Raw genomic sequence first — 26,655 nt, 5'->3', positions numbered from 1 at the left:
GAAGTTTTTTTCTAATGCCCTCTTGTGAATTTATCATTCACCCTTTCTATACATATACAGATCTCATTATGTCTCAACAGTTTACAAGGAAGAAAAAATATGTAACTATAGAAAATATGACAGATAATATAAGAACTCTAAGGTATAAAATGTCAATGATAAATTATATATGCAAATTGTAAAGCAGAAGTCACACTTCTCAGTATAATAAAAGGACAAACACTGCATTACTTTTATCAATAAAGAAAATAGTTCATAGACTGGTATATCCTAATTCTAAACTCCCCTACTTGTAATACCTTCCTACCTCTGATATTAAATGAGACAATGAATTATAAATGAAGAATATGACATTCTATGCTTATGACCTTCCTCCTTTAAACACATGCAGTGCCATTTGAAAGACACTTTCCAAATACCTTTATATAATTTATTTTGTTCATGGTATGTGTTTATCGCAATATTAGTTATATCAGTCAGAGTATTAATATCTTAAAGAAACTGGTTATATTTTTAATAGCTAAGAAGAAAATTGTTGAAGAAAAATAAATATGATAAAAATGAAATTTAACAATTTATAATAGAATATTGGATCATGATGGGAACAGGTAATTCACAACAAAGAATACATAAAACAAAAATGCAACAAATAAAACCCAGTGGTAGTGAAACTTTATTAAATAATGTATACATTAAGATTGCTGGAAATAAAAATGAGTAAGCCTCCGAGTGCTAATTTTTTGCACTGTGCACACCAGAGTTTATATGATCAGGCTCTTTTGGCCTGGTAATTCTATTCTCAGGAAATAATCTTAAGGAATAGAGGCACTCAGATATTTATTTTGCAACATTAAACATGATAGAAAATTTATAATAGAGAAACATTTTAAAGTAATGTTTACATAATTAAAAAAAAACAAACTCTAATGTGTTTATCCAGGGGAATAGCATGCAAGCATGAAGAGTGGCATTTTAAAATATCTAGCTATTCTTCCATCTAGTTATCTACATTTAATGATGTAGAATTCTATTTTCTCAAACAAAAGGAAAGGTACTGCATATGTTGTGGGAACCCAATTGTATAAATATGGAAAAAGGAAAAAGTATGTTAGCTGGATTTCCCCAAGTCTCCATTTTGAAAATAAATGCTGGAGAAGGGGCTATAAGATTGACTTCTCCACGATAACTGTTACTAATAACTTCATTGCTGTTTCATCTGTTTCCATCTTCACTGTATGCCAGAATGAATGACAAAACTGACATGAAGTTAGGGGCCCTGCTCTCTACAAATATCTAATGTGCCTTTCAGCAAGCCATGCAATCATTTTGATTTCATTAGTAAAATTAAATCAGTACTATCTGACCCAATATCAACTCAAGTTACTTTGTTTGAGAATTACATAAAACAATGGCTATGAAGAAAATGGCTCTATAAACACTAAGTTATTATTTATAGTATGTATTATCTTTTTATATATCTCCATTAGACTCTTGATTCTCTTTCCTTCATTGTGCTAAAATTATCACCAAGAAAGGGTAAATAAAAGAAATGGGTACTTGGATTCCTCCTCTTCTGGAAAAATGAGACAATACCAAAATGAGACAGGACTTTTTATTTCCTGCTAGATAAAAAGAAAGATTCTCTGTACTTCTCTTCTAATTTCTCACCTAAACCCCAGTATAAAGGGAGTAGGCTGGAAATTTTTTTTATTTAAAATATGATACCCATTAATACTCCAGGTGCAAGAGAAGGTATATAAACATTTGCATATTAGTGTGCATTTCTAACTTTGAAGAAGTTTATCACATGTGCCAAAATTTGTTCCATCAAATAATACTCGTACATAATATATAGCCAGCATATACTAATTATTGGCAGAATGGGGTTTTATAGTACTCATTTTCTAATATATTTTGATTTTTCTAATACATATACTAGCTTGTATTTTCCTAAAACTAAGTTGTTCATCTTCTGAGACATGTTTTACGTGTTTCAGAGACCCAAAGTTTAATAAACAATTCAGATTAAATTTGCTTGTTTGTTTTGGTTACTCTAAAAACTAGAAAAGTATTTGATTTTGTTACGTTAGAAACAGAATGATGAAACCTTTAGAGACAAAACAATTTTATTATTCCGTGCAATGTGCCTTTCTTAAAAGAATTTCTGGAAATTTCTAGATATTCTTATGTAAAAAAACTATTTTTTAACAAAAACCACATTAATTATATTTAGTTGTGAAATGGATGTGCAGTTTATATTCCGCTTACCAACCTTGCCTGGTTATCTGTTTTAATTACAGCTTCTCTCAAAAGTCTTATTTTTCTTTTTCCTTTTTTTTCTTGTAAAGAAACTGTTCACAGCTATAATGAATATACTGACCAGGGAGTCTGAAACCAATTAACTGCCCTACTTAAGGCAATCCAGATTAGTTTTTGCAGCTAAAACAACAATAGAAATGATTTCTGATAAAATGGAATATAAATGGATGAATTATATGACCATATGTAACTATATAAATTCTTTTTCATGATTTCTTATGAGAATGAGGCACAGCAAGACTATATTTAATTAGAATAAAATCCAGTAAAACCCAGTGGGTTATATATGCATTAACTGAATCAAATCTGACTCAATATTATCTAAACTTGTTTTAATGCTAAGATTTTGGTTTATGTATCAAAATGTATTCAGTATCTAGTTCATACCAGAAAACACTGCAGTCTTGACACTTCATTATTGACAGTTTCTGGTTATGTTGCAGCATGTCTCAGGAAAAAGCACATATTAAGCTGGAATTTCAGCTTTAATTATCAAGGTTGGCTACCTACAGTCTGGTTTCACTAGGTAATTATCACATTCTCAATTTGTTATTTTTATGAGGATTCAATTCAAGGTTATTTCTTCTTTCTAGAATTATAAAAATATCATGTGCTGTCTGTATTTCATCTGTGAGAGTTAAAAGTAATAGAACATTTTTATGTTGAAATATATATTATCAATTTAATTGAGGCTTTCACATAAGTTACAGAAAATGTTTTTGACCACCCACTATGTCAGAGACAAAGGGGGCAAAGTGATGAATTCATGGTCCATATTCTCTATCTAATAAATTATTATTATTATTATTATTATTATTGTTATGATTTTTACAACTGAAATATATACAGTTTTTATTTGTCAATCAAACCTCAGTAAAGCTGGGGGAAAACTAATTAGGCCAGGTTTCACCCCAGAGAGTCTCATGTAATTCTTCTGGGATGTGGCCAGATTTTTTAAATTTAAAAAAAAAAAAGTATTTCCCATTTCCCCCCCTTTCCCTCCTTCCTCCAAGTTCCTTCTCCCCCCAACCCCCAGGTCTTCACTATCCTATTGTCCATGTCCATGGGCTATGCCAGTGGTCTGCAAACTCATTAGTCAACAGAGCCAAATATCAACAGTACGATTGAAATTTCTTTTGAGAGCCGAAAACCGACTTCTGCACTGGTCTACAAAGTTTCAAGTGCACTGTACCTGCGTGCCCACACGTGGTATTTTGTGGAAGAGCCACACTTAAGGGGCCAAAGAGCACATGTGGCTCATCAGCCGCAGTTTGCCGACCCCTGGGCTATGCATACAAGTATATAAGTTCTTTGGTTTATCTCTTCTCATCCTTCTAACCCCACATCAAGGTATGTTGGTCTATTCCATGCCTCCATCTAATCAGTTTTTGAAGACACAGTAAAGCTAGCTCTTCTAGGTAAATAGTGGCTTAACTCCATCCTTACTCCCCTTGGGCAAAGGGGTTTCTATAAAAAGAGATAGCAAAACCTTGGATAATCCCAATCTCTGCATGCAGTTTACAACTATTAAGACCATAATTATAAACAAGTGTTCTTTTTATTTTTGTCCTTCTCCCTTTCCTCCTTATTGATGTAGACTATTAAATGGAGAGCCACCCATTTTACCAAGATCACATTAAAACTGGAGCTCTGGTCTCCTGATCCTCCTTAATCATTATGTTCATAAAACAGAGTGGTCTCTTTATCAAATGTCTTATTCAATCAACTTGCTAATATTTTCAAAGGTTTTTTTTCAATTAATGGTATCTAGGACATCTCACTTTAATGTTCATTCTATTCATTATCTTTATTTTAAAAGTATGCCACTTAAAAACCTCAGAGGATTGTTAGAAGTGAGAGCTTTACTAGGTAATTTCTTTCAGGCATTGAAGACCCATTTACATAGTTTTAAAACTGGTGTCAATTTGGGGGCACATATTCTAGTTTCACATATTAAATATGTTAAGAAACATTTAATCAACAACCTTATATCAGTGGCAGAATAAAAGACTCCTTTATAAAAACGAAAAGGAATCTATGTAATGAAAGACACTGCCACACTTCAATCTAGTTTAGTAATAGTTACAGTAGTAGCTTTTTTAAATATGAGTATAGCATCTCTTTCATGCAAGGGAAAAAGCAGCTGGCAAAGACCCTTACAAAATTTTATGCTTACAAAATGTTATGCTTTTGCTTGAATTATAATGACTCCAAACTGTAAAAACTAATTTTATGCTCAATCATAAAGAAAATATGTGACTGTGCAATACATGAAAACCAACTAACAACAACAGTCACACTTGTAAAAATCTCTTCTCATGGCTTGTCTATGCAGGACAATTATCTTTTAAAATATGCTTTTCTAAAATATATTTTTATTAATTTCAGAGAGGAAGTGAGAGGGGGAGAGAGATAGTTAACACTAACACCTTCAATTCCATGGGGAGACCCTTCCCTCCCTCCCTCCCTCCCTCCCTCCCTCCCTCCCTCCCTCCCTCCCTCCCTCCCTCCCTCTTTCCCTGATTCCCTTCCTTCCTTCTTTCATTTCTTCCTTCTTCTTTCCATAGCTATAATTCTCTGGTAGCAGAAACCTGGCTCTTACTATCTATGATATATTTACTTATTTGCTTAATCCTGGAATATATAAAAGCAGTTTGGAGTTTACCTTGCCTAAAATTCTAGAAAGGAGAATTGATTTGTAAGAGAAGCTCTAAAATAGAAATAGGTCGTGGGTATCATAGAAACAGATCAAAGCTCTTGAGGTGACTAAGCTCAGCTACCAGTTGCAAGAGAGGCTGTAAACAACCTCTAAGCAAAAATAAAGAAGCAAAGGGGTTGGAGAAATTACCATCTTCAGTCTTACTGTTGCCCTTTTAAGTAACATCAGTAGCAGATTTATAGTCACAAAATGTCCTACGCAAAATCACATACTGAACTTAAATGCTTTGCAGAAATTGAACACAATAGCAGCTTATGTAAATTTCTGCCTATTAAATTGGTGAAAAATATAAAAGTTGTTGAGTTGATTTGAATAAATTTTGCACCTATTTTTTCCTAGGAAAATAATTAGAGTAATATAAAAAGGTCTCAAAAGTGGAGAATTCTGTTACTTCATCAAGAGAAATGGACATTATTGTAATGTTTACATGGGCTTTCATTTGGGAGTGGTATATCATTTAAATATAAACCTGTACCTGGCTTTTAAAAAAATGTTACATGCCTCTCCCTTTTATCACTTTTCATTAATTAGTTCAGAATCAGAAAACGTGAATAACATCTAAACTCAAATGCCCCCTCCATTATGGTGAGTAACACTACAATGAAGTTATTGCTTATTTTGGCAATTATATGTTGCTAAGAAGTATCTCTCAATCCTTACATCATTTCTTCATATTATGTTTTCTCCTTTTTAAGACCAAGTTATGTGTTGTGAAACATTAAATGTTTATTTTAAACATTTAAATTTGTTAAAATACTCTTGTAAACTATAATTTTTTGACACTCTCATAATATATTGCAAGCGCAATTGCTTGCCCCATACTTCTACATTATAAACATGCATTAGGTACTCAGCATATACTACTCAGTTTTATTTAATTAATCCTTTTTAAATCCCAGACATAGTTGCCATTATAATTTGTATTTTGCATATATGGAAATTGAGGCTCAAAGATATTCAGTAGCTACCTCATGACAGAGTCAAAGGGCAGAGCTAGAGTTCACATTTGACAATACTGCCCATACTTTATATCTATATGGACTTGTCTCTTACCATCCTTTTAATAATCATGTTGAACTTGCAAATTAACCATCCGTTTAATAATCATGTTGAACAAGCCAAACTGTGACAGCATAATATTGGGTTAAAAACAAAACAAAATGTAAGCATCACTATCCTTGTAGCTTTTACAGAAGTTAAGTTGCATTTAAAAGGTAGAAATGGTATTCTCTGCATGATGTTCATTATTTTAAGACCAGATTTAGAAAATTACCAAATATAAATTTTTCTATCCATTCCATTTTTAAAATATTACCCATTTTTAAAAAGCTTATAGTTATTGAGTTCATAGTACAGACATAGTACAAACTAGAGCTATGCATGAAAAGTGATGTGTATCAGCTTGGCAGGTGGAGCTCAATGGTTGAGCGTTGACCTATGAACCAGGAGGTTATCATTCCATCCCTGATCAGGGCACATGCCTAAGTTGTGGCCTGGATACCCACTGCAGGATGTGTAGGAGGCAGCTGATCAAGGATTCTCTCTCACCATTGATTGGTTTCTAACTCTCTCTCTCTCTCTCTCTCTCTCTCTCTCTCTCTCTCTCTCTCTCTCTCCTTCCTTCCTCTCTGAATATATATATTTTAAAAATATGAATATTTTTTAAAGTGATCATGCTCAATATTTCAGGTATGTACATTTAGTTGCATACTTGACAATAACATTTCTCACTGTGCTATACCCCCCTGCTCTGACAATCTGTTTGTTTTCTTCTGCTCTTCTCAATCTTAAACTGGGCATCAATATTACCCAATTACTCAGGCCAATATTCTAAAAATCGTATTTGAGTGTGTTTCTTTCCTGTCTCCTGCATCCAATTTACTGTTAAGTCCTGTCAACTTTAAATCTTTAAAATGTATATTAAATCCAAGTACTTCTCTTCATCTTTATAACTGTCACCTTAATCCAGATATCTATCGCTTTTCATCTTTACAAATCTCTCTGTCTCCACCTTGACTCCTTCACCTCAAGGTAGTATGAATGATCTTTTGAAAACATCCAACAAATCATATCTGTTTCTTACTTGAATGTCTTTTTATTTATCTTAAATTGAATCCCACAGCCTTCACCAAAACCCTGATTCATACTTCATTCTTGTTTTCCATAATTTGTTTTCCTTGCTCATTTCCTCTACCTATAATATCCATCTTTCAATTTCTTGCATATTCTAAGATTTTTTTTTTCTCAGCCTAGGGAATTTTTATTTGCTGTGTTTTTGTTGTTGTTGTTTTTGTTTTGTTTTGTTTTGTTTTGTTTTTTTTAATTTGGAAATCTTTTTCCTCAAGCTTTTCACAGAGAAGGCATTTTCAATTCTCAGAGGGCCTTTCCTGGTAATCTCATCTAAAATGATCCACTTCCTTTACATGCTATAAAATATGGTACTTACAATGCACATAGTATATATAAAAATATAGATGTATGCATTGTTTATTCATTGGTTTATTGGCTATCACCATTAACTGAAATTCATACTATAAGAAGGAAAGATCATTGACTACAAACATTTTTAGCACAGGTCAGGTTTTAATAAATAGCTGTTCAATAAATGAGTACATGGAAACTCACAACTACTCATAACTTAGATGTAAGTTATTATAACTTCATTCTGGGTCTAAAAAATGAAAATTACAGAAAATTTCTGAGGGTTATAAACCTAGTAAAAGGCAGTGCTATGATTCAGACACAGATCTGGCACACTCTAGAGCCCAAGCTCTAATCATTTAAATCATATTCTGCTAAATGGATTTTCCCCTAAAAAAGAAGGACGCTGAGCTGGTAATGTTCAGACACTTTAACCTGGGCTTGTACTTGACCTGTAAATTAGTCTTAGAGATAAGGACATTATGCCAGCATGGCTCCATAAGTCGTTGGGATTCAAGCTTGTTCCTTTGAGCATCTATTAGAGACTAGAGTGAGCTGTGATGTCACTGCCACTCTTCTGGCTGAGTAGAGAGTTCTGGAATGGCCAATTTATTCTCCAGGTCATTACTAATCTGGGCAGCCTGGGCCTGCAGGTAGCTCTGATAGATCTACTTGTCAAAATAATGAGTCACTTTCTTATAGTAGTACAGTTTAGGGACAAAGTGTTTTTCCACTAAATCTCCAGGGGAAACAATTTTTAGAGGATGTACAATATATCATCTCAGGTTATAATAAATCTTAAAACTCCATAAAATTCCATAGCACTAACCTAGCAATGGAACTACATTTCTTCTTCTACTCTTACCAAAGATAGAGTGAAATGTCAACAAGGACTCCATAGAACTTCTATTAAAATGTTTATAACTTCCAGGATACGTGGGAATGTTATGATGGCTCATGGGAAATAGTTCTATTTTTAGGTATCCTTTTAATTTATTTTCCCATATCTATATTTAAATATTTATTGGATAGTTTTTGTAGAAAATTTGGGAATTTTCTATATGTCTATCTATAGATAAATAGAAAATAAAATGAGTAAGAAGTTTTATTAATTTTTTAAACATCCACTAATTTTTACTTGTTCAAAAAAGGAGATAGCTACAGAGGCAGCTCAGCAACCCTAGATTTATTCTTTGCTCTGCTGATAATCTTGGATAAGCAATGGCTAATGAAGGAATCAAAATCGTCATTTATGAAGTGGGGAATAAGAACATGACTCTCTTTTAACTCAATATGCATTTTGTTTTCATTATTCCCCCAGTTATTGTACTGACTCTCCTGAGTTGCAAAATGGTTCTAACTGCTGTGTCTTTTGTATATGTATAGTACTTAAACTTAATAGTTAAACATGCTACGCGGGATTGTAATGTCCTATTCGCCTGTCTGTGTTACCTACCAGCTGCTTTGTTCTTTAAGGCAAGATGTGTCTGGAGCACTATTTAATTCAACTGGCTTCACATTTCAAAGCTGGCACCAGCTCTGAAGTCATTTATTAATGAAAAGTTAAATACTATTTACTAGTATCTCTTCTGATCCTGATAAATATATACTTGGCAAACCATCAGAAACTGTTAATGAACTCAGGTTTTAAGTAACTAGGTGAAAAGGGTTGTTGTTTAAAATGAACTGGGCAGAGATGATCTCACTGATTCTGAGTGTAAATTATGGGGATCATTTTACTAGACATTTGCTAGCAAGTGTCTCATGATTGCCTTCCATCTCCCACCCTTATAATAAAACCTGAAAGTAGAATCAAAGGAGCCAATAAGGCAAGGAGATTCAAGTTTCTAAATATAGCCATAATCCTATTTTACCTAATAAAAGAAAGTCACAGACCAAGGTATTTTCTCACATTAAAAATAGTGCTCTCTGGTACTCAACTTTTTAAATGAATAAACTTAAATGATCACTTCATTAAATCAGCCAGAATTAGAAAAGTATAATATCAAAATTACTATAGTGTTTGATTTTGAACGTCTGTTCCTTCCAAAGCCAAATTCACAAGGGCTGGACAGTCTCAATGAAATTGAGTATGAAACACAAGCGCTGTCCTTCCATTCTGCAAGGGGGCTAATTTATAGACCACTGAGGTGAAATTTTATAACTCAAAGTGTTTTGTAATCACAACTGAACAGAAAGGACATCTTATTTCTTCAAGAAATAAGTCACAGCATGAAAACGACAAAGTTTAATTATTCACAGGCAAAAAGGCCCAGTTTATCTTTTAACATATCTAAGAAAGAAAATAGCAACATAGACATTGAAATGTTTTCAAGATATTATATTGCTTAACCAAAAAGATGCATTTTTGTGATGTGTGTGTAAAAGGATGATGGATGATGTTGAAACATGTGTTTTGTGACTGGGGAATGGAAAATAGGCCATGGCTAGTGAGTCTGAGAAGTAGCTCAATGTAATTGAAAAACCTGAGTGGTCTCAGGTCACGCATCTTGTTTCTGAGACAGGGGATAAAACAATAAATGTCACTTACATCTCAGTGTTGAAAGTGCCACATGTAATTAATGGAGCTATTAAACTGATTAGCATTCTGCCTGCTGCTGACTTGACAGGATCTTTCTGGAAGTCAGAGGGTATCTGCATTAACTGTCAACCAGCCTCCTTCTCCAACAGCCAAGCTGATGTTGCTGAATTTAGTTTAATAGAACACACTTCTCTTTTTTATCTCCTTGGTTAAGACTTTATTCATATTAACTCATGTAAAGAGAAGCCTCATTTTTTTAACCATATTTAGATGAGGAAACTACAGTAATGAAAGGACAAGTATCCAAAAAGTCAAGTACTAGTTCAAATTCAGGCCCCAAGGTCTGTTTGAAAAACACCACTCTATGCCAGTAACACTTTATGGGGTCATAGATCTCAGTAGAGAAAGTTCATGTTGGGTCTATCATTGGCTTCGGGAAGTTTTATGCTAACAAATCTGTATAAGGACAGATAAGGATATATAGAGTTCTTCCTTTCATTTTGTATTTATTCAAATCAAACGAAGGAACCAAGCAAATAAATAAACTCAAAACTTGAGATGAATACAACTTCAGTACAATCAACTCTTCATACTTGAATGTCCCTCTCTTCCTCACCTCCTCTCTCTCCTTTTCCCCCTCCTTTCCTTCTTTCCTTCCTGTTTGTCTGTACTTAATGTCTTTTATTTCTTTTTTTCTTTAATCCAAGTTTTGCCATGTGACTAGCATCACCTATAATCTAAGAGGACTTTATCTATTTCCGGAGTGTGGTTTTCTAACTTGGGCAAAGTCAAGCTGTGAATTGAACCAACATCCAGAAGAGTTTGGAGATGATGTTAATGGAGCAAATTTTAATGCTCACAATGGAAGCAGAGTCCTTGAGCAATGCATGCCTTGAGCAATGTCCAACTCAGTCTTAATGATGATGCCTTAAATCCTTCCCAGCCCCCAAAATGATTTCCCTATAATTTTCCAAAAGTAAAGGCACAAAGATATTGACACATTACATGAACATACTTCTAGCATTTCTGCCAAGGCTTATTTAAATGTCATTTTTCTTTTCTTTATGAAATGATTTTGACTCTTAGTGACAGCATAATTGTGTGGTTTATTTTAATATGTTTTATTTTAGTCAACTAACACCCCCAATACACCCCACAACATGCACACACACACTCACACATACATAGGATTTCTTGTTCAAACCTTTAATTTTTTGCATAAGCTTATTCATAGTGTCTTTTTCTGTAATTAGTTTTCTTTTTTATTGCTTATTCTTTTATCCACCCATAAGTCATTTATTTTAGTGCAAATAAACCAACTAGGTCCAGAACTAAGTTGTTTACATGACAGTAAATGTTTTTCTTTTTTAATTCACCTGCTTCATTTCTTCTATCATTATAATATGGGTTCCTCTCATTAACTTATAAACCTCTAGGGCAAAATGGAACTGTGTCTCTCAGTACTCCACCATAGCTGCAAGCAAAAGTCCTCTTCAGATTCTTTCTGCACGTATCCCAAGCAATGAAAAAATGTTTCTGACAGGTTTTTCAGGAGTTTCAAATTATCATACTATATAATTCTTATCAGAATACCACAAGATCACATAAAGTCCAAATAATTTTGAAATGCTACCACAGGCTAGAGTCAAATGTGCAGTAATATTAATAGTAAATGCAATTAATTATATAGCCAAACAAACAAATCATTTGGGCTGCATTTAGTCCAAGAACTGCCAAATTGCCACCTGCTCAAATATGGTTTTCCATTTGATGCTAAACATCCCCAAATACCCCTAAAAGTAATCACTAATTTTATGCCTATATAATCAACTTGGTATCTTTATCAACTGTTTCCATGTTTGGGCAATTACGAAAGAAAGTTGTTTTGGCTAAATAGTCTGAGTTACATAAATATATTATATACTTGTGTGTGTGTGCGCGCGCACGCACGCGCGCGTGTGTGTGTGTGTGTGTGTGTGTGTGTATAAACGTAATTATAAAATATCATGCACTGGGTCTCTAGTATAAATATATATATATATTTATACTAGAGACCCAGTGCATGACATCCGTGCATTTGGCGGGGGTCACCTCATCCTGGCCTGCACCCTCTCACAGTCTGGGACCCCCAAAGGTTCCTTAGCACTGCCATGGAGTTAGGAGATGCTCTTGCCACTATCACTAGACTTACCAGCCTTGAGCCCAGCTTCTGGCTAAGCAGCTCTCCCCCTTTGAGGGATCACTGACCACAGGGGGGCAGCTTCTTCTTTGAGCGTCTGTCCCCTGGTAGTCAGTGTGCATCATAGTAATTCTTCTGTTGGGTCGATTTGCATACTAACCTTTTATTATATAGGATATAGTTATAATATATATTTTAAATATGTATAATTATATATATAATGCAAATATGTATTTTATATACTAGTATAATAAATTAATATATAATATATTGATTTTCTTAAACCCATGATAGAAATCTAATATGCTTATTCTTTTATCTATTGAAGAAAAATGATCACATTCCTGCTTCTACAGTAATGCCTACCTTTTTTCTTATTTCAATTACTTCACATAAAGTTGAGTTTCTTCATCTTTCTGGCTGAAACTGCTAAATTGACAGAGTCTCATAGAGGTGTTCTGGACAGAGCTAACTCTACTGCAGTCTAGCTGTAACTAACCCATCAGCACAGTGCTGTATGGAAGGGCCACCTTTTTCATATACCACTCTAAGACATTAAAAAATCGTTATTTAGAATTATCTTGCTACTTAAATTAATTATAGCAACTATCATATTAACATCACGGTCTTTTTTTGTTTTGTTTTGTTTCCAAAATTTTCTTCAAAACCATGCCATGTAACCCAACAATGAGATATCTTCAGATTCTTATATCCAATAAAAGTTGTCAAGACTTAGGCTCAGATAATACCATATTTCTGAAAAGTTGGAAAGTTTTTTACATGTTGTTTACACGTTTATGTTTTATATATTTAATTTGTGTTTTGGGTCATAGATTTGTACTGTAATCTACAAGATTATTTTAAAAGGAAAAACATTTATTACAAGATTATTTTGTTATTTATTTTTAAACATCAAAATTTTTATTACAAATACAAGGTCTACACTGTCAAGTATTTTTTTTCCGCTTGCTAGGCATTTGATGTAGCTTACGTCTCTCTTAAGCAGCATAGAGTTTGTGAGATTCCAAGTATGAAATTTGGGTAATATTGAATAGCACGTCAAAGTCAAGTTCTCTCTCTACTCGAAATTTATACCAGTGTATGTTTGAGAAAGGACTTTGGTGACCAATTTGATAGTCAATTACATGATTGTTAGGTTCAACATTCACTTCCCAGTGGATTTCCATTTTATTATAATGTTCTTTATTTTTCCTTCTTATACTCTGTATATTCTTTCTTTGAGGGAAACATTCTATGTATCTCTAAGGATAGTTATAGGTTTCCTTTTTGGATTTACTAATAAGTCATTGTGTAACAGGCTATCACCCTGCCAAGGACATAAGGTCCTTCTTAATTGTAAGGTGGTGAGGTAATGTTGCCCTGAGTGACTCATATAATGTGGCATTTTCAGCCCTTAGCAATGCATCATCCACATCTCCCCTGCATCTCTGTGTTAAGGGCCTAATGAGGTTTTTCCAGGGCTTGCAGTTTTAGCCACAACTTTGAGATGATTGATCACTAACTTCGCTTAGAAGCGTTTCCCTCGTATGTTTCTGGGGAAAATATGTAGTATGCTGACTTTTCATGTATTTTTAATATATTTAGATAAATCCTATTATAATGGAAGGAGGCAGTGAGAGATATGGATTTAAGGCCCCTTCCCAGTTTCTTAAGTGTTTAAATTTGTAGAAGAATAAGGAGCACTAAACTTTCTCCCTCAATACACAAGAACACATTTGTGGTGGGAGTGCTGTTTTTAAGCCAAAAGTACTCAAAAGTTCAGTGAATGGGTCCCTTAACTCTCCAGGGTGTTTCCTGGAAATTTGTTACCAAATTTCCACTGGGACTGGTTCTGAAATCCAGATCCTCAGGACCTCCATATTTTTCTAATCATTCGGTATCCAACTATCTCATCTTAATTCCTTTCAAATCACAGCTCTGAATGAACATTTTTACCCCTTTTCCACTCTAATGTCTGCCCTACCAAACATTTCAGAAGAAAGTTGCATATTTTGCTGACTGGTTTATTCCAGTACATGGGGGAAATGGGGAAATGCTAGTCAAAGAGGATGAGCTTTCAGTTATAAATTATGAGGTTCAAATGGTGACTATCATTTGTAATGCTGTGTTGCATACTTGAAATTTGCTAAGAGTAGATCTTGATAAGCATTTGCAACACACACACACACACAACACACACACACACACACACACACACACACACACACACACACACACATTTTTCAGTCCTTAGCTGTGTAAGTTATTTTTGTTTACCCAGAACTGCTGGTTCCAATGTTTGTCACTGCTCTAAAATTTCTAAACCATTTAGCTCTTTTTCTAAAGCTTGCTTCGATTTTCTTATTATTGTTTTAAAGTTCAGTTTGAGCTTCAATTCTTCTCTGCTCACTTGAATCGAATAAAACATGCTTTTGTAAGAATAAAAAAGATCTGTGGAAAGCCTTTGCTTTGCCTACAACTTTAGGTATTATAATGAAAGGTTAACAATACACTGAACCGGCTAAATGGGCGGTACAGTTTCTCTGTATACTCATTCAAGTCCGCTGGTTGCCTTAGTTCTTCCCTGGACTTCATTCTGTAGTTACTCCCTTCCTCTCCATTCTGTTTTGTTGGGGGTTTTTTTCCCCTCTCCATTTTGAATGCAGGGTTTTAGTACTTCTACTATTGTCTTTTTGCCTACTATTGGTTTCTATCTATCTTACCAGCCCTTAAGATATATGCTTCCTACATGGCTAGGTTCTATTATGGATATTGCTGCTTAATAAAGTGGTGTGTACATGATATGGGTTCTAGGGCAAAGAGCCTTGACTGGCAAGCCCATTTGACTTTGGAAAAGTTATTTAATATCCCTAAGTCTTAGTGTTCTTCTTTGAAAAATTAAAAGAAACTTAATATACAAGGGCCTTTCATTTGTTTTCTATTGCTATGTCGCAAATTCTCACAAAATTATCCATTTAAGTAACACAAACCTATCCTCTCACAGTTTTTGTTTGGAGAAGAATGGTGAAAGGTTAACTGGGTCCTCTATTCAAAGGCTCATCGGGCTGAAATCAGAGTCACTCAGAGCTACCATTTTACCTGAGGCTTGAAGGCCTCACCCAAGATCACAGGTGCAGTTATTTGTATAAGACTGAGATCCTTGCTTTTTGGTTGCTTGCTGTCAACAAGGCACCTATTTTGGCTACTCCATGCCACCCACTATCCCCTCTACAATGTGCGTGGCATTTTGCTCCTTCAGCAGAAGACTCTCCCATACTTTCAATTTCTCCAGTCTCTTTGAAAGGTCCACCTCATTGGCTCATGTCCATTCTGGATAATCTTTCTTTTGATCCACTCAAAGCCAAAAATTTGGAAATATCAATATGTCTACAAAATCCCCTCTGCTATATAAAGTAATGTGATCATGAGCGTAATATTACATCATACTTAAGAGTCCTGCTGACACCTAATGAAAAAGATTATTTATGGACGCCAGGGGATGGGAACCTTGGGGACATCTTAAAATTCTGCCTACTGTAGATACTTGATTCATAAAATTACTACGGGGGTAACCTATACTGCATGTAAAGTATTATATGCATTGTTTCTGACTCATACTAGATGCTTAATAATTTTTACATCTTGCTGACTTAGGATGTTACCATCAGCTAATCAACATCCTTCCTGGGTTTTTCCACTATAACCTGTGGGAGAATAGTACCCAAGCCATTTTTCCAAATTCAGAACCCTTATCTTACCTTATAAGATTGGCAAGTAGATTAATAATTTTTCAATTTTAATGTCTAGATTTTGGTAGCATCTGACTGTTTCCTTAAAAACCTATATGTACTCTCGCAATTTGAGTAAGACCAAATTTCTGTTATATGTTCTAATGAGGCAATAAACTGCTAGTCAAATACAACTTTACAGCACTAAGTACCACTTGAGCAACTGAAAAGCAAATATGGAAAAGAGACTACACACTGCTTAAAAGTAAAGAGTCTTAAGCGAGGAGGAGTGAGGCAAGCTAGAAGATGAGAGAAGCAAGAAAGAGGCAGATAAAACTGATTTGCCAGTGATTACCCTGAGAGCTTCTTTTATTTATTGGTAGTTAATGGCTCCCTTGAATTGTTTATGCTCAGATATTAAGGCAAATCCAAATGATTTGTGTTCCTTATTTCTAGGTATAAAGCACATGAAAAAAAATTTTGGGTTTTGAGCTGTAAAACCATCTATTCTCTCATTATTTACGTCAGGACAGCTGTAGGTCACAACCGAATGCTTGGCAGGCCACCTTTTGGGCCCTGTGATTCATTTTATTGATAAATTGTTACTTTCAAAACAACTGCTATTATTTTTGTGCCTCAAACAGTTGTGATGTAGAAAGAGGCCGACAGTGGTCTCATCAGTCACACTCTGTCCTTGACAGTCTTCAGAGGGAAATTCCTAGAGAAAACAAAACAGGCATCTGTCACACAAAATCGCATCTCATACACTCAGTAACTTACAGATTTCATGATTGGTAATATGTGACATGCTGGGCTTAAGCTAATTAATTTCCATTTCAAACAGCACCACCACATTTTTTTTCTTTGTATTAGGCTCTGAGCAGGTGGTATTTTCAAATCATTTATGTTCAGTTCAGCTGTTGTCATGAGCAAGAGAGATCAGAGATAGGAGCTGTAGCTTGTATGGTAAAAGGAGGATGAATAGATGAGGTTTTATATGCTTTGATTTGATCAGGGAAGCATTTCATTTGGACTCCATGGCAACAGAAGTGTATGAGGTAGGGCCGGGCCCTGTCCTCTGTCAGAGAGAAGTAATTCAACATCGTTTAGCAAACCTTCAACTAGTTTCTTGTCACTATAGAGAAATGATGAATTGGAGCACCAATTTGGTAATAGAAATGGCAAACTTTTCTGAAGGTTTTGGAAACTGAACTTTCAAATCTGGACTAAATGTTTGTCTACTATGATCTCAAAGTATCTTGCTTTAATCAATATCATGACTTTTATTTTTCCAATATTAATTGTCTCTATCTCCCTCATAGACTAGAACTTTGAAGTCCATACTACTTCCACTTGTTTCTCAATTACCTGTTCAATACTTGAGAGCTGGTAGATAGTCAACAAATATATGTTTTTGTATAGAATATACTCAAACATAACTATAAACACCCAGGGATTTCAGAGATAACAAATTCTTAAACTATTATATGTTTGATCGAATCAGTAGTTTTTTATGTCTGACATTATGCTTTGCAGGTCAAGACATTGTAAGATGCTCTATTACAGCTCTAGTTTTAAATTAATAAGGTAAAGTTGATGACCTTTTTGTTACAAGTAATGATTTTATTATTCTACTAGAGGACCTGTGCACAAAATTCATGCACTCCGTGGAGGCGGGGATCCCTCAGTCTGGCCTGCACCCTCTCACTTGGGGGATGTCTGACTGATGGCTTAGGCCTGCTCCCCATGGAGCCTAAGCCATCAGTCGGTCATCCTTAGCACTGCTGTGGAGGTGGGAGAGGCTCCTGCCACCACTGCTGTGCTCAACAGCCATGATCCCAGCTTCTGGCTGAGTGGCACTATGGAAATGCACAGACCACCAGGGGGCAGCTCCTGCATTGAGTGCCTGCCCCCTGGTTGTCAGTGCATGTCATAGTGACTGATCTATTTGCATATTTGCCTTTTATTATATAGGATAGGGCTAATCATTACACAATATTAGGATAGAAGCTGTGGAGACTGAGAAGTGAGCCAATGTAATGTAGGGTAGAAAAGGGCCAAGGAAAGTGTAAAATCAAGGATGACACCTCCTTTTTGGGGGTCAGAGTTTCTGGGAGAATGATGATGACACTAACTAGGCTGAGAAAGTTTGGTAAAGAAAATGAATGAGTGTGAGGGGGTAGGTGGTGGACAGGTATAGCCAGTTTGATTTGTAACAGGTTTCATGTCAGGTAAATATAATTCATTTAAGTGGAGGTATATTAATCCATATTATAGATAAGTAAGCCAGATAAGGTAAATTTAATGAAATGTGGTTGGTGTTTATAAAATTAATTAAATATAATAAAATAGAAACTTTAATATTGAATCACATAAAAAAAAGAGTAGTTTTTATTTGTGAATTTTTCCTCACAGTTATGAATTCATACCTACATGTGCAATGGGTCATAATGTAAAATGTGTTTCTTATTCTGAGTCACAGTCAAAGAAGTATTGAAACCACTGACTAGGTAGAATTTAAAATAGTGACTTTTACGCTGAAATAAAAGCACTTTTCAAGCAATGTCAAATTTATTTTAAAATGCTCTTGAAGAAATAGTTCTGTTATATTCCATTTCATTATATAGTTTTGGATACGTGTATCTTTAAATTGGCTAGTATAATTTAATTGTGCAAAAGCATCTTTCATGAGACCTTTAATCAATCAAATATGTTTTTTTGTTTGTTTGTTTGTTTGCTTGTTTGTTTTTTAAGAAAGGAAAGGCATGAGCAGGAAATAACAATACACCCGTAGTCATGGCAACAATAAAAGCATAAAACTCATCAAAGAAGAAAGATAGGAAAGATAATTTGTATGAGAGGCAAGCAAGGAATATAAAAGGAAATAATGGTTTCCAGTAATGAGGGGGCTGGAGGGAAAGAAACAAAAAACAACTTTAGAAGCTGCTTGCACTGGCTTTTGCTTTTGTCACTTTAAACTCGAGCAGCCTCGCCTTATTCCACTCCTTGTTCTGGCAAATGTCTCAGGGAGGCTGAGACCAGTTTGGAGCAGCTAGGGCTTCTTGCTGCCCAGAGACTTCTTGATGTTCCTGCTGGTGTGTCCTCTGGGAATGCACTCAGCAATCGCTCATGAACAAGCTGGAATTGGTAGACAGTTGGTGCCCCAGGAGACAATGCGTGACCAATGGGGAACCACAATCAATTGATAAAGCCATGCCCCTTTCTTCCTTGAGCAGATATTTCTGCGATGCCTTTTATAAGCCATTTTGAAAGGTCCTCTGAGATCAAGCAACAGATCGTTTGTATCTGGGGCCAACTTAAAAATATATTCTTGTGTTGGCTGTTTCACTGCCCTGGGCTCATTCTTCCTGGTATCAAATTCCAAAATATATTTCTCAAGAATAAACTTCTGTCTCAGGTGTAGCTTTCAGGAAAACCAGGGCTTAGAGACTATCTTTCTAACTGGTTTATGAAATTAATTGCCATTATTTTTTTAAAAAAAACTTGGTTCTAAACTAAAATAAACCCTACATTTAAAAATTGTTCATTCAGAAATTTATGCAGGCAGAATTAAATGAAGTTATATTCTAGCTTAGTTTTCATCCTGAGTATAAAAATAATAATAACACTTACTCCCTTCCTTACTCTCTCCCAGTTCCTTTGCCTAAAAGCAAGAAATCAAGGTAACCTTTGCCACAGTTGATCTGTTAAAGTCAGAAAAAGTAAAAATCCTGTTTGTCCTCAGGCCTAAGCCATATTCTACTAGTCAGGCTTTTTTTGTTTTGTTTTGTTTCTTTCCAGACAAAATTTGCATTCAGACATAAATTGAATAACGTGGTATCCTATGCAATTTCAGTTTTGAACATATACTTTGAAAGAACTCTTGGAGGAGAGGATGAACAAGACCTGGGCTCTTAATATCTAATGTAGTATAATCAAAGTAGAATCATTAATTTTGGAAAATAGACCTACACAATTAATAAAAAGATATTTGAATGAGTCCTTCGTGCCTAACCCTATGCTATACATAGTGCAGTAAAACTGTCAGGAAGTAATTAGGAAGCTGAGGTTTATAACCTTATTTGAAAAGGCAAGGCTTATACTTGTGGGACAGCCAAAGCATAAACAAGTTGATGCTGAGATGCAGGTAAGGGAGTTCCTCATCAAAAAGAGATTTTTGCTGGGCCTTGAAAAAAAAAAAAAGTACTAAAAAAGTAAGTGGACAATCAGGTTGAGGAAAGTGGCTTGACTTTCATTTAAAATGCAAAATGTCTCCTTGAAAGGAAAGTTTGATTGCCCTGATTTGGCTCAGCGGATAAAACAACAGCCTGCAGACTGAAGGGACTGGGTTTGGTTCCAATCAATGGCACATTGTACCTTGCCCTGTTCCCCGGCCCTGATCAAGGCACATGCAGAGACACCAATATGTGTATCTCTCACACCAATGTTTCTCTCTGTCTCTCCCCCTTCTTTCCACTCTCTCTAAAAAAAAAAAAAAGGAAAAGTATTCTTAAGTGAGAATTAACAACAAAAAAAATTAAATAAGAAAGTTTGATTGATTTTTAAATAATAAGTATGTAAGATATGATCACAAAAGAAATATATGAAATACCACCAACTGTTTCATTGCCTGATATTTGACTCCTTGGGAAAACTTCTTAGGTTAATGTTGTAAAATCTGTTCCTCTATATTTGCATGCATCATCAGCCTTCAAATAACTGTCATTACTTGATCATGAACTAGTTAAAAATTAGTTTCTCTTGGAAATGTAATACCATGCAGAGTGGTCTTAGAGAACATTCATTCTGCTATGATATTTCTAAGAAATTTAAAAATGAAGAAATATCATTATGTAAAGTTTTCTTCAGTGAAAAGCAGGTATAGCCGAAACCGGTTTGGCTCAATGGATAGAGTGTCGGGTTGGGGACTGAAGGGTCCCGGGTTCGATTCCGGTCAAGGGCATGTACCTTGGTTGCGGGCATATCCCCAGTAGGGGGTGTGCAAGAGGCAGCTGATCGATGACTCTCTCTCATCGATGTTTCTAACTCTATCTCTCTCCCTTCCTCTCTATACAAAATCAATAAAATATATTTAAAAAAAGAAAAAAAGAAAAGCAGGTATAAAATTTGCAATCTAATTTTCTGAATTATTGCATGAAGTGATATGTCTGTTATAACAGATATATATATAATATAACAGATCAGTTACTTATATTGATAAAATAAACATTTCCTTCATCTCATAATAGCAATCATCAGGAATGAAGTGGTAGAAATGAGTTCTACTATCTGTGAGTTATAAGAAAGTATAATCACTGAAAGTAGGTTGTATGAGCCTCATTTGAATTAATACCAGGTTGAGCCAAACACATTGCTTGCAGGTTGGTCAAGTTTCTTCATTAGAAGAGTGCTTGAAGACACAGAGGAATAGAAAAAAAGAGTACAACTTGCTATACTTTTCAGGAATACATTGGCTTTGCCAAATGTTTTCATGCAAGAGAGAATGTTCCTCATTATTTCTCTGACTAAGTCAAATGTTTCTAGGGCTCTGAAGGTTACCCCTTCAGATAGTCATTCTCAACTTTGGCTGCACATTAGAATCACAGAGAGAGATTGTGGATTGAGTACCCACACCACACCCTAGACCAATTAAATCATCATCTCCGTGTATGGGACCAAAGCACCAGTACTTTTTAAAGCTCCCTAAAGAGTCAAATGTGCACACAAATTCACAAACTGGTCCTTTGTGAGTATGTGAGTTTCCTCATTTAACAGTTATTTAGAATTAGAGTTTTCAACACTATTTGCATAAGGTTTTTTAAAAAGATAGGATATCATATGCATATTATATAAGATTTGCGTCTTATTCTTCAAATAGCAAGCAAACATTTTACACATATGTGGGAAAATCTTTAAAAATAAATGTAAACTACTCTTTCTTCTAGAGAAAAGTTTAAATAGAGGTCATCTTCTATCAATCTGAGACAAAAATGTTTGTACCTTTAAGAAGCAAAGCTACCTGGCTTGCCTCCCACATGTCCTGAGGATACTGCTTCCTCTAACTCACTTTCAGCCAACAGCAAAGATTTGTTTTCCTCCAACAAAACAGAACTCTTGACAGTGGTGGTACACTATTGTGGTTAACAAAATGACTTCAGTGGACATACATTTACCTGGATGGCGTTAACATTCATTCCTCTTAGCATGTCTACATTTTAGACACATTTGTTTCTGACAATAAGACCCTGACATCCCTTTTAGAAAACTTGGAAAAGTAAATTCTTTCTCTGAGCCTTTGGAATATATTTAAATCTTCTCCCAAACCCTTCAATCCAAGAAATGTATTTCTCAAGGACCTGGGAGTGCTTCTTTGAAATGTAAACATTGAAGAATGCTCTGTGGGAAGGTAGGACCCTAAATTTGATAAGTAACAATTAACAAGGGCAAAAGGCCTAATCACAAAAAATAAATAAATAAATAAAAATAAATAAAAATTAAATTAAAAATAAAATTTAAAAAAAATTGCAAACTAAGGAATAATTCAACATTCTCAATAATCAACTTACCACCCTCCAAAATCTTTAATACTTTTTTAGTGCCTAAAACTTCCCTTTTTTTGTTTGTTTGTTTCTCCTTAGAGGACACTCAAATCTTCTAAAAAACTTAGATGCAGAGCTGTGTTAAAAAGCAAACTTTTCAAATATTTTCTGTCTAAATAGCTTTTAAAATGTCATAGAAAAATGTCTTTTAATTTTCCCTTTATACCTTTGCCTATCTTATTTTATAAAAATCACATTATTTATTTCTGTACATTTGAGGAACACCGTGTTCTATATCTCAGAAACCTTGGCTGACTATAAGTTTCTTATTGCTCTTCTACTATGCTCTGTCTCCTTGATCAGCATTTCCTATTATTTCATCAAAATCACTAAAGTATTTTATGGTGGTTTCTTTCAGTTTAACAATTTTTGCATCTAATCTGATGAATAAATAAGATTATCTTCAAGTTGACAGTAAATATAAAATGAAATGATATTATCCAAATGGAACATACCAAGAATTTCACACCATCGATTTGGATCAATTTATGATAGCACCTTCAATTTATCAATTATCCACTTATATTTTTAATTCAATAAGTACCTGTTAAGTTCATATTGTTTACCTGGAACTAAAAAATTACAGTTTTCATGGTGTTTGCAGACTATTGGAAATGCAAAGAATAAAGGTAAATAAGGTGTAAGTAATTACATAATTATTATAATAATAAATGATATAGGATCCTATATTAGAATCCAAAAAAACTATGTAAAAGAAGACCAGCATTATCCTAATTCCAAAATTACATAAAGACACTACAAAGAAATGAAATTATAGGCCAATATCCCTGATGAACACAGATGCTAAAATCCTCAACAAAATATTAGCAAACTGGATCCAGCAATACGATATAAAGTTCATACACCATGACGGTTTATTCCGAGGATGGAAGGTTGGTACAGTATCTGCAAATCAATAACCTTGATATACCACACAAACAAAATGAAAGATAAAAACCACATGATCATATCAATAGATGCAGAAAAAAAAACATTTGATAAAATTCAGCACCCATTTATCATAGAAACTCTCAGCAAAGCAGGAATAGAGGAAACCTACCTCAATGTAATAAAGGCCACATTTGACAAACCTACAGTCAACATCATGGTCGATGGGCAAAAACTAAAAGTATTTTCCTTAAGATCAGGAACGAGACAGAGATGTTTGCTTTTACCACTCTTATGCAACATAGTACTGAAAATTCTCATTTTCTAGGTAAATGACAAGAAGTAGTCCATGTTAATTTTCCTATTTGAAGGACAAGGGCCTCCTTAGGCCTAATGCCATAAGAAAAAATCAAGGGGCTTCCATTTTATGATAACACATATAAAAATAATATAGCTGAAACCGGTTTGGCTCAGTGGATAGAGCATCAGCCTGAGGACTGAAAGGTCCTGGGTCCAATTCCAGTCAAGGGCATGTTCCTTGGTTGCGGGCACATCCCCAGTAGGGGGTGTGCAGGAGGCAGCTGATCGATGTTTCTCTCTCATCAATGTTTCTAATTTTCTATCCTCTCTCTTTCTCTCTGTAAAAAAAAAAATCAATAAAATATATTTTAAAAACTAAATAATATAAACAGCTTTTTATATTAAAACGGATGATTTAAGTATAAAAATATGTATATCCATGCTTGTGGCTCTTGAACTTGAACAATGATCTATGTGAGTTGAAGTACTATTAAGCACTAAATTCTGAGCACTTAGAAAAATATAGAACTACTTTATAAAATCATTATTAAGAGTGCCAATATTAGCATAAGAAATAAATTTTAACTTATCTAGCACACAAGTATTATCCTTGCAATGGAAGACAGGTATTCTCATTCACTGCTGTAATAATGATTCAAATGTATATCATATTTAATTTGATGACTGAAAATTACAGTCTTCTAGAAAAACAGGTGATTCTTCAAGAAATGCATAAAACCAGTTATTAGTTATTAAGGTCTATGAAATAGATCCATCAATCATTAAAAACAGAAATCGTTAAAATTCATTTACTCTACTAAAATTATATATATTTAATTATATATATTTAAAATTATATATATTTAATATTCTGTGAAGCCGAGTACACAGAATTTTGCACTGAGGGGTGTTCCTCAGCCCAGAGTGCACCCTCTTTAATCTGGGACCCCTTGGGGAATGTCCAACTGCCGGTTTAGGCCCCATCCCGAAACCAGCAGTTGATTAACCCTCTCACAATCCAGGACTGCTGGCTCCTAACCTCCCACCTGCCTGCTTGCCTGATTGCCCCCAACTGCCCTCCTCTGCTGGCCATCTTGTGGTTGCCATCTTGTGGCAGCCATCTTATGATGATGTGGGGGCAGCCATCTTGTGATTATATGAGGTCGTTGCACTAGGGTCACCTAGGATTTTATTAGTATACATATTATAGGACATTGGATTTAATGATATCACACCCTCCTCCCACCATACCCTCACAGAAAAGGCTGTTTGTACTCACTGAACTTTGAAACAATTCAAATAAGTCAAGCCATATGGAGAGGATTTCCAGGGAACTTCCAGGTCGATCAAATAATGACATTTCTCTTAAAATGAAGCTTTCAGAGAACTTCAAACTTCTTCTGCCACCTAAAGTGGCTGCTAGGCTGCTGTTTTTCACCATGATAGAGGAACCATTGGTTTACAACTTACTGCAGAGATAGGACGGGGGTTAGAAATAGGGCAAGTTGCCGGGACCGGTTTGGCTCAATGGATAGAGCATCGGCTTGGGGACTGAAGGGACCCGGGTTCGATTCCGGTCAAGGGCATGTACCTTGGTTGCGGGCTCATCCCCAGTGGGGGGTGTGTAGGAGGCAGCTGATCGATGACTCTCTCTCATCGATGTTTCTAGCTCTCTATCTCTCTCCCTTCCTCTCTGTACAAAATCAATAAAATATATTAAAAAAAAAAAAAAAGAAATAGGGCAAGTTATAGGTCTTACCAAGATTCAATGGTGTTCTTAATGAAATATCTCTCTGATTAATAATGGGTTATTTCTATAGTTTAGAAGAGGTTAATGGTGACCTTTATTTTATTTTTATTTTTTTACAGCGTCCTTATTGTGTTTATGGAGAAGCAATATTTTGGAAGTTGTTGTTCCAACATTTCTGCTGATGTCTCACATAATTTCTCTCTATGTTTTAATGCATCTTTATTGTTGAAAATATTACAAATGTTTTCCCTCATTGGCTCCCTCCACCCTGCTTGTGACCCCTTCCCAGGCCTTCAATAGGAGTTAAGCATATATGCATATAAGTTCTTTGGTTAATCTCCCTCCCCTACTCACCCCCCACCCGTGAAATACATCCGTCTGTTGCATGCTTCTATGTCTCTGGTTCTACAGTATTTTGTTGGTCTGTTAATTTTGTTCATTAGATTCCACATATGAGTGTAATCATGTGATACTTATCTTTTCTGACTGGCTATTTCACTTAGCATAATACTCTCCAGGTCTCTCCATGCTGCCTCACAGGGTAAGAGATCCTTCTTTTTTACAGAGTTTGAAAGATATTTTTGAACTCTAGCTCTTTCTGAAACTTTACAGACATGAAGCCAATTCCAGATTTAATATCCAGGACCATAAACTTGGCCTTAATATAAAGTTATACAGTGCTTATAACAAGTGGAATTTTACACTTAAAAAAAAACAAAACATATTCTTAATACAAAGCTTTTGAGGACCTTCAGATCTAATCCATGTGGTGTTCTATGACTACTGACTTTGAGTCATGAGATCTCTCTAGGTACATAGTTCATGGTTCAAAAAGTAAATGGGAGGGCAAATAATTCAAAAGAATATGTCTGCACACTGACACACTGCACCTTGCAAGGGTACCTAAAGAGCTTACAAAAGTCTTCACAGAAGTAAGGAAAAATATACAAATAGCTATTTAATTATTTAATTACAATATTTTAAAAAGTAGAGGAAAGGGTGATATGAAAATTTGGAGCGGAGTATTTTTCTTGTTACATTCAAATACTTTCACTGATATGATTTTATATACTTCATACATTCACTTTTGGGGTAGACTTTACTTATACACATGTAACTTAGTTTTTTTAAAAAAAGCTGTAAGTTCTGAAAGTTAGTTTGTGATAGAAAGTTAGAAGCAGCAATCAGAAAGGATATATGCACCCCTATG

The sequence above is a fragment of the Pipistrellus hanaki genome (assembly GCF_964339955.1).
Source record: "Pipistrellus hanaki genome assembly, chromosome: 14".
NCBI classification, from domain to species: domain Eukaryota; kingdom Metazoa; phylum Chordata; class Mammalia; order Chiroptera; family Vespertilionidae; genus Pipistrellus; species Pipistrellus hanaki.
The sequence above is the reverse complement of the archived record's forward strand: the minus strand, read 5'-3'. Positions refer to the sequence as shown.